Source organism: Gavialis gangeticus, unplaced genomic scaffold (assembly GCF_001723915.1).
Source record: "Gavialis gangeticus isolate Ggan-Ray unplaced genomic scaffold, GavGan_comp1, whole genome shotgun sequence".
NCBI lineage: Eukaryota > Metazoa > Chordata > Crocodylia > Gavialidae > Gavialis > Gavialis gangeticus.
Window position 1 is genome coordinate 47,480,592 of NW_017728994.1, and position 6,215 is coordinate 47,486,806.

General features: G+C 59.2%; 1 protein-coding gene across 2 annotated transcripts in view; it reads left to right on the forward strand.

Moving 5' to 3' along the window:
* The window catches only part of TRIM8 (tripartite motif containing 8), a 38,496-nt gene that overhangs the window by 28,467 nt on the left and 3,814 nt on the right, over positions 1-6,215 (forward strand). The window lies entirely within an intron of this gene.

The following is a 6,215-nucleotide window of genomic DNA, read 5'->3' on the forward strand; positions in this document are numbered from 1 at the left end:
GCAGTGATTCCCTGGGGCGCGGGCAGAGCGGGGCCGTGCGTGCGTCTCTGCAAGGCTGGCCGTGCAGCAGCAGCGCCTGGGTTGCGTCTCCTCCATCCTCCAAGCGAGGCCAGGCCACGTCCTGCATGAAGGGGCTTGGGGGTTGTAGCTGCTGGCAGCACTCGGGGGTGTCCAGCGTGCTTCGGGGGGGATGGCAGGAGACAAAGGTTTTCATCTCGGAGCTGAAATCAAGGCCCCGAATATTCCTCGTCACATCCAGCTCCGCTGGGCAGAAACAGGGCATCCACACAGCATCTTGCTCCAGCATCTTGTTCTGGGGCAACTTCCTGCCCTTCTGAAATCCCCTGTCTGGTTTCCGTGGGGCACTGTGCCCTTCTCTTCCTGGCATCGGGGCACCGTGCCCTTCTCTTCCTGGCACCAGCTGCTGCAGTGTGCTGGGCAGCGCTAAACAGCGACTGCGTTCCACCCCAGAGGTGGCTGCACCGCAGCAGCAGGCGAGGGGTCCCTAGGCCAATGGGCAGGAGCGGTGCGGGGGGTCTCGGGAGCAGGGATCACTGCTGTTCTGAGCCCTGGGTTTTTTAGGACATGAAGCGTTGTGTTTGGTCTGTGAAGGAAGCAGGACGTGTGAAAGGGAGGTGGTCCAGCCTCCAGGATCGGTCACACATGTGCGTGTCTGTGTACATTTGTATGTACGAATAAATATGTGCATGTGCACTTGTGTGTATTGATGAGTGTGTTAGCATTTGTTCAGGGGTATATGTGTGTATGTATACAACGTGTCTGGGTGTGTGTGCGTGTGTGAATGGGTGTGGGGGGGTGTATGCACATCCATGGGGGGTGGGGTGCATGCATATATGTGTGTGTGCATGCGCACATTTGTGTGTATGGATGCATGTATGTGTGTAGGGGAATTTGTGTTTAGCATTTGTATGGGAGGGTGTGTTCTGTTTGGGAGTGTCTGTGTGCATGTATACACGGGTGTGTGTATGCATGTTCTTGGGGTGTTATAGATACATACGTGTGTGTGTGCATCTGTGTATGGATGAGTATATGTGTGTGTGGGCGTTTGTTAGCATTTGTATGGGGGTGTTGGTGCAGGTGCGCATGCATATGAGGGGGTGTGCATGCATGTGTCTACACATGTCCATGTGGGAGCGCGTATGTGTATGCACCTGTACGTGTCTGTGTGAATGTACACGTGTAGATGCATTTGTATGCAGGCCTGCATGTGTGTGTTTGTACATGTAGGTGTGTATACGTATGTGTACATCGCGTAAAACGCCCCAGGTTTCTCATCGGTTGCAGTGACTGTCCTGGTCTGTGGGTTGCAGGGGGAGCTGCAGCAGCCCAGGGTCTTCAAATCCTTGGCGTGCCGTGACACGGAGGGTGGAGACGGGCTTTTTCTTGTGGCCGTAGGGGTAGGACTAGAAGCAACGGCCTCAAGCTGCAGCAGGGGAAACTGAGGCTGGAGACGAGGAGGAACGTCCCGACGCTGAGGGTGGTCAGGTGCTGGAGCAGGTACCTTGAGAGGTGGCGGCATCTCCATCCTTGGAGGCTTTCCAGCGGGGCTTGGCTGGGAGGGTTTAGTTGGGGATGATCCTGCCTCAAGCAGGGGCTGGACCAGATGCCCGCATCCAGGCAGGCATCCCTGGGATCCGCAGGCTGGATCGTGTTCAGCGTGGTCCTAGCCGAGACCAGCTTCTGACCCCCTTCCCTGGACTGGCTTTTCTAGCCCCTCCACCCGGTCACTGCTTTGTTTCTCCCTTTTGGTCCCTTCCGCCCCTTACCATTTGCCTCTCCCAGCAGTTGCCCCCTCCTTCCCTTCCCCCTTGCCCTGTCCTTTGCATTGCGCTGGTTTTGTTCCTTGCTGTTTTGTACCGTCTCTGTTCACAGATTGGAAGGGACTTCGTTGGGTCCAGGCCCTGCATCACGCCTCTCTGAACAAGTTAGTCTCCAAGGTGTCCTGCCCTGCCCTGCCCTGCCCTGCCCTGCCGTAGGTTTACCCAGTCCCCTTTCTGCCTCCCATATTGTTCTGATTAGACCTTGAGCCTTGTTTTCCTTCAGACAAACCATAAAATTTGCACTCGACTGACACCTGGGATCAAACGCTAATCGAGCCCTCGGCAGCCCCGATTTTCACCCCGGCGGTATTTTTGTGCACGCAGTAACAACGCTGACGACAGCACGCTTTCGGGGCTGTATTTATTGGAGTGTTTTCACTGCTTTTAACCCATGGGGCCCGTGCCTTGCGTATCTGATTCTCCTGGGGGGTTGCAAAGGCAGTAGCGGCTTAAGGTCGTTCCCAACTTCAGTTCAGGGGAAGAAGCTGTTTTGCGTGAAATGCAGGTTTGGCTTCTGTGCAGGGGTGATTTATAACCGGAGCAATACGGTAACACAGAGAGGGGTCCCTGCCCTGGGGGGCTGCCAAGCCCCGAGATGGCAGGGGCTGGAGCCCCCAGGCCCAGCACGAGGATTCGGAGCACGGCGAGAACCTGGACGGTGCGTCAGGAGAGCGTGCACAGGACATCTCACTCCGGTGATGCACAGAGCCAGCAAAGGAGCGTGACGAGCACGGGGGGCTGCTCTCTGGGTGGGTTCGCGGTCGATTCGCCAAGTGCATGGGCAGTGATGGTGGGTTTCCAAGCAGCCGAGGGAGGGAGGAGTGAGGCGAGCTGGGCAGAAACCCCGGGTGCGAGTCAGGGGGGCAGGAGGATGTGGCTGAACAGCCAGGCATGAGCTGGGAGACCCAGCGTCACGTCCCTGCTGCACCACAGACTGCCCACGGGACCTGGGAGGCCGTAGCCCGGGGGGAACCTCCCGGGTCATCCAGCCTCTTACCCAGACACGCACAGGCATGCACACGCGCATCTGGGAGCTGCCCGCGGGGATCCACGGGCCACACGCCTCCTCGGCGGAGCATTTGCAGGGGTCTCTCGACCTGCTAGCGTTCCCTCAAGGGGTAAACAGCAAAGGTCCCTGACGTGACCAGCGCTCACAGAAACGTCCCAGGTCTTCCCCCAGTTTTGCCCGCGATAGCCCTGCTGGGATCTCGGCTCCACCATCCTTTGTTCCCCTTCATCCTCTTCCCTCCAGACTTCCCTTCGCCCCCTGATCCTGCGGGAGAGCCTCCAAGGAGCCGGCCCTTAAGCCATTGCTTGCGTCGAGCCCGTTGCAGCTCCCTTTTGGTCGGTCTAGTGGAAGAGGCTGACCTGGAGCTGTTAGTGCTGCCGTGCGGGCACCTGGGTGGTGATAGGATGCAGGCTAGGCATGGATTCATTTGTCATGTCTTAATTAACCCATAAGATCATTTTGCAGCCCCTCTCTGCCCATTAGGCCACTACGGTTGGGGACTGTGCATGGAGAAGACAAGAGCTTCAGTAGGTCTCCAGCCTCGCGTGCTCCTGGTACCCATCCCCAGCACTGGCAGGGAGGCACTCGGCCCGTTTGCTGTGCTGGATGGTCACGAGGGCTGTGCAAAGACTCGGGGCAGCATCCCCTCGCTAGGGGCAGGTTTAAATCACATTAATATTCTCTTGTGTCTCGTGTGAAAAGACAATTCCTGACCGTGGGAGGAGAGCTGGGAGCACAGAGGTGCTCAGGCTTGGGGGAAATGCCCGTGGAAGAAGCTGCTCTCCGATTATCCCAGTTTCAGGGTCAGACGAGACGCACAGGGCTGCCCTGCAAGGCTGGGGAGAATCGCCGTTCGAACAGTATGGCCTGTAGTTTCAGATAGGTGTGACTGGGAAGGACGGGGATGCACTGGTTTTCAGCAGCCCCCAGGAGCACTCGGTCCCTGCTGCAGAGAAAAGGCGATGGTGCTCCTCCGTGCGGGTAAGGTGCCTTGCCTGCGTGCTCCTTGCTCATACCGTGCACTGGTGCGGTAAGTCCCTTCCTGGTGGGACCTCCAGCCACTCATGGTCACCGGCCCAATTGCCGTGATCACTACGTGGACTCGCACGTCACAAGATTAAACTGGTGGCCGCTGGGACCTCCTCCTCCTCCGCTCCACAGTTGTGGAGCCTGAGGGCTGGGAACGTAGCTCTTCTGAGACAGCTCACATGACTCCAGGAGCTGGGACTTGGAAGGAAAACAGTAGCAAAGGAGGCTGGTGCTGGGCAAGTCACTTCCCCCTGTCTGTGCCTCGGTTTCCCTCTCCCACGCTTCAGGGTGTCCCTTGAGGTGCCTTGCTGCACAGGCTGGGAGCTCGCATGCTGTATCTGTGCAGTGCCTGGCGCTGGACAGCCCTTATTCCAGCTGCATCTTCCTCATGCCACCCTTTGCTGCCCGCATAGGTGTGTGCACACCACACCCCTGTGCACGCCAGCTCATTGCAGCCGTGCAAGGAGCCTCCCTGCTGCTGCTGCGCTGTTCCCCCGCGGGTGGGCCCCAGCTGCAGCACGTGGGTGGGGGGAAGGCAAGCTCTTCTCTCGGTGGTCACGAACCCTGTTTATTACTCATCCCGTGCTCGGGGCTGTACAAATGCAGCGCCGAAAACAGCCTCAGCCCACAAAACTGGCTTGCACCAAGATTGTTAAAAGCAAACAACAGCAATGGCTTTCTTCCTTCCTTCCCCATTCGTGCCTGACACTAGCCACATCGTGGGTCCTGCGTAGAGGTCAGACTCGGGGCTGGTTCGACTGCTCTGGAGGGCCCGGCCCTTCCTGGGCCTGACTTATCCACGCATTCAGGAGGCTCGTGGTGCCTTGGGCCCATCAGCACAACAGCCGAGCGCCAAAAGTCTGCTTGAAGTCGGAGGCAACGGCCTTTCTCTGCAGCGTAGTTAATCCCAGCAGCCCTCCCCCCCTTCCCTGCTTAACCCGGGAATTAGTAACTTGATTGTCCATCCCTGGGTGGGGGTTTAGAAGAGCAATAATCCCCTCCAAATTGGGCTTCGCTGCTGTTCCCCTTCTGGCCCCCGACGCCAACATCTCGCCGCTCCGCGCTGCTTCGTGTCCTGGCCTAGTCGTTTCAACCTGTGCCCCTCCTGTCCTGGTGCCGTGGCCTTTTCACGTGGCATCAGTGTTGAGGGGATGGAGGGCAGCTGCCTGCAGGTCCCATCCCAGCCGTGCTCCCCTTGCCTCCTGCCGGGAGCAGCCGACTCGGGCAGTTAGGGGCATTTCTGCACCCGTGTTGATCCTGGGTGCGCTTCGTGGGGCACGGGAGCCTTCTCCATCTGGAGAGGATGGGAGATTGCCCCTCTCGGAGAGTAGCAGAGTTGGCGGTTGTGCCTGACGCCCTTTTTTTGCTGCAAAACCGCGTGGGCCCGGCTCGGTTCTGCGTCACCCCATTGGCGGGATGCGCCCGATGGAGCAAGGCCCGTACGCTGCATGTCTCCTTCAGTCCCTGGGGCTGCCCCAGGCGCGTTTCCACCCTGTTGACCCTCAGTGAAGCCGGACAGGAGGGCGGAGGGGCTCAGACGCGCTCCCCAGCCCTGCCACTGCCTTGTGGGACCTTGGGCACCTCATATTTTGAACGGGGAATCGGGATTTCTTTGAGGCCGGAGCAGCGGCTGCAGTAGCAAGAGCAGTGCCTAGTAGCACCCCGGGGGTTGTGAATGGGGAGGGAACGTGGACGCGGCAGCAGTGGGTATCTCTCAAGCTGTTCTCTTTGCTGGCGGCAGTAGTAGGCTTTTATCTTTACCCAAATGCAAGCTTGGTAAATGCCTAGCTGGTATTCCTACCCTTGCGGCTGGCTGGCTAATGTATTTGGCTGCCTAGGCCTGAGCCCCATGCCCAAATGCCGCGCAGATGGGCTGAGCGTGAGCAGGGGGAAAGCACTAGCGTCTGTTGTTGTCGGCCCCGGCCACCTGCCCCAACTCCTGTTCTGGTTGTTATGGGAAAGGGGGTCCTGTGGAAACGGGGGCAGCCCTGCAGTTGTCTAAAGGCAGGGGGGGTCAGAGGGGGCAACTGGGTGACAGGGGCATGAATTCGGGGTCCCACATCCTCCCGGCTGTCTGGATGCCCAGATCTGCTCCTGGGCGTTTGGAGCCGCAGCCCAGCCAGACCCAGGGAGACGACCGCACGGCAACAGGGCTGTGAAGCAGAGTGAGCAGGGGCTGAAACCCTCCCTTGGCCAGACCCCACCAGCTGGGCCTTGGGCTCAGAGAGGGGACCGACCCCTCTGGAAACCAGCCCCACGGGATTTCCTGGCAGCTTGGGGCCTTGCCTGCCTTGGCTGCTTCCCACCCCCCACCAAGATGTCCCTCTGCCCCCCCC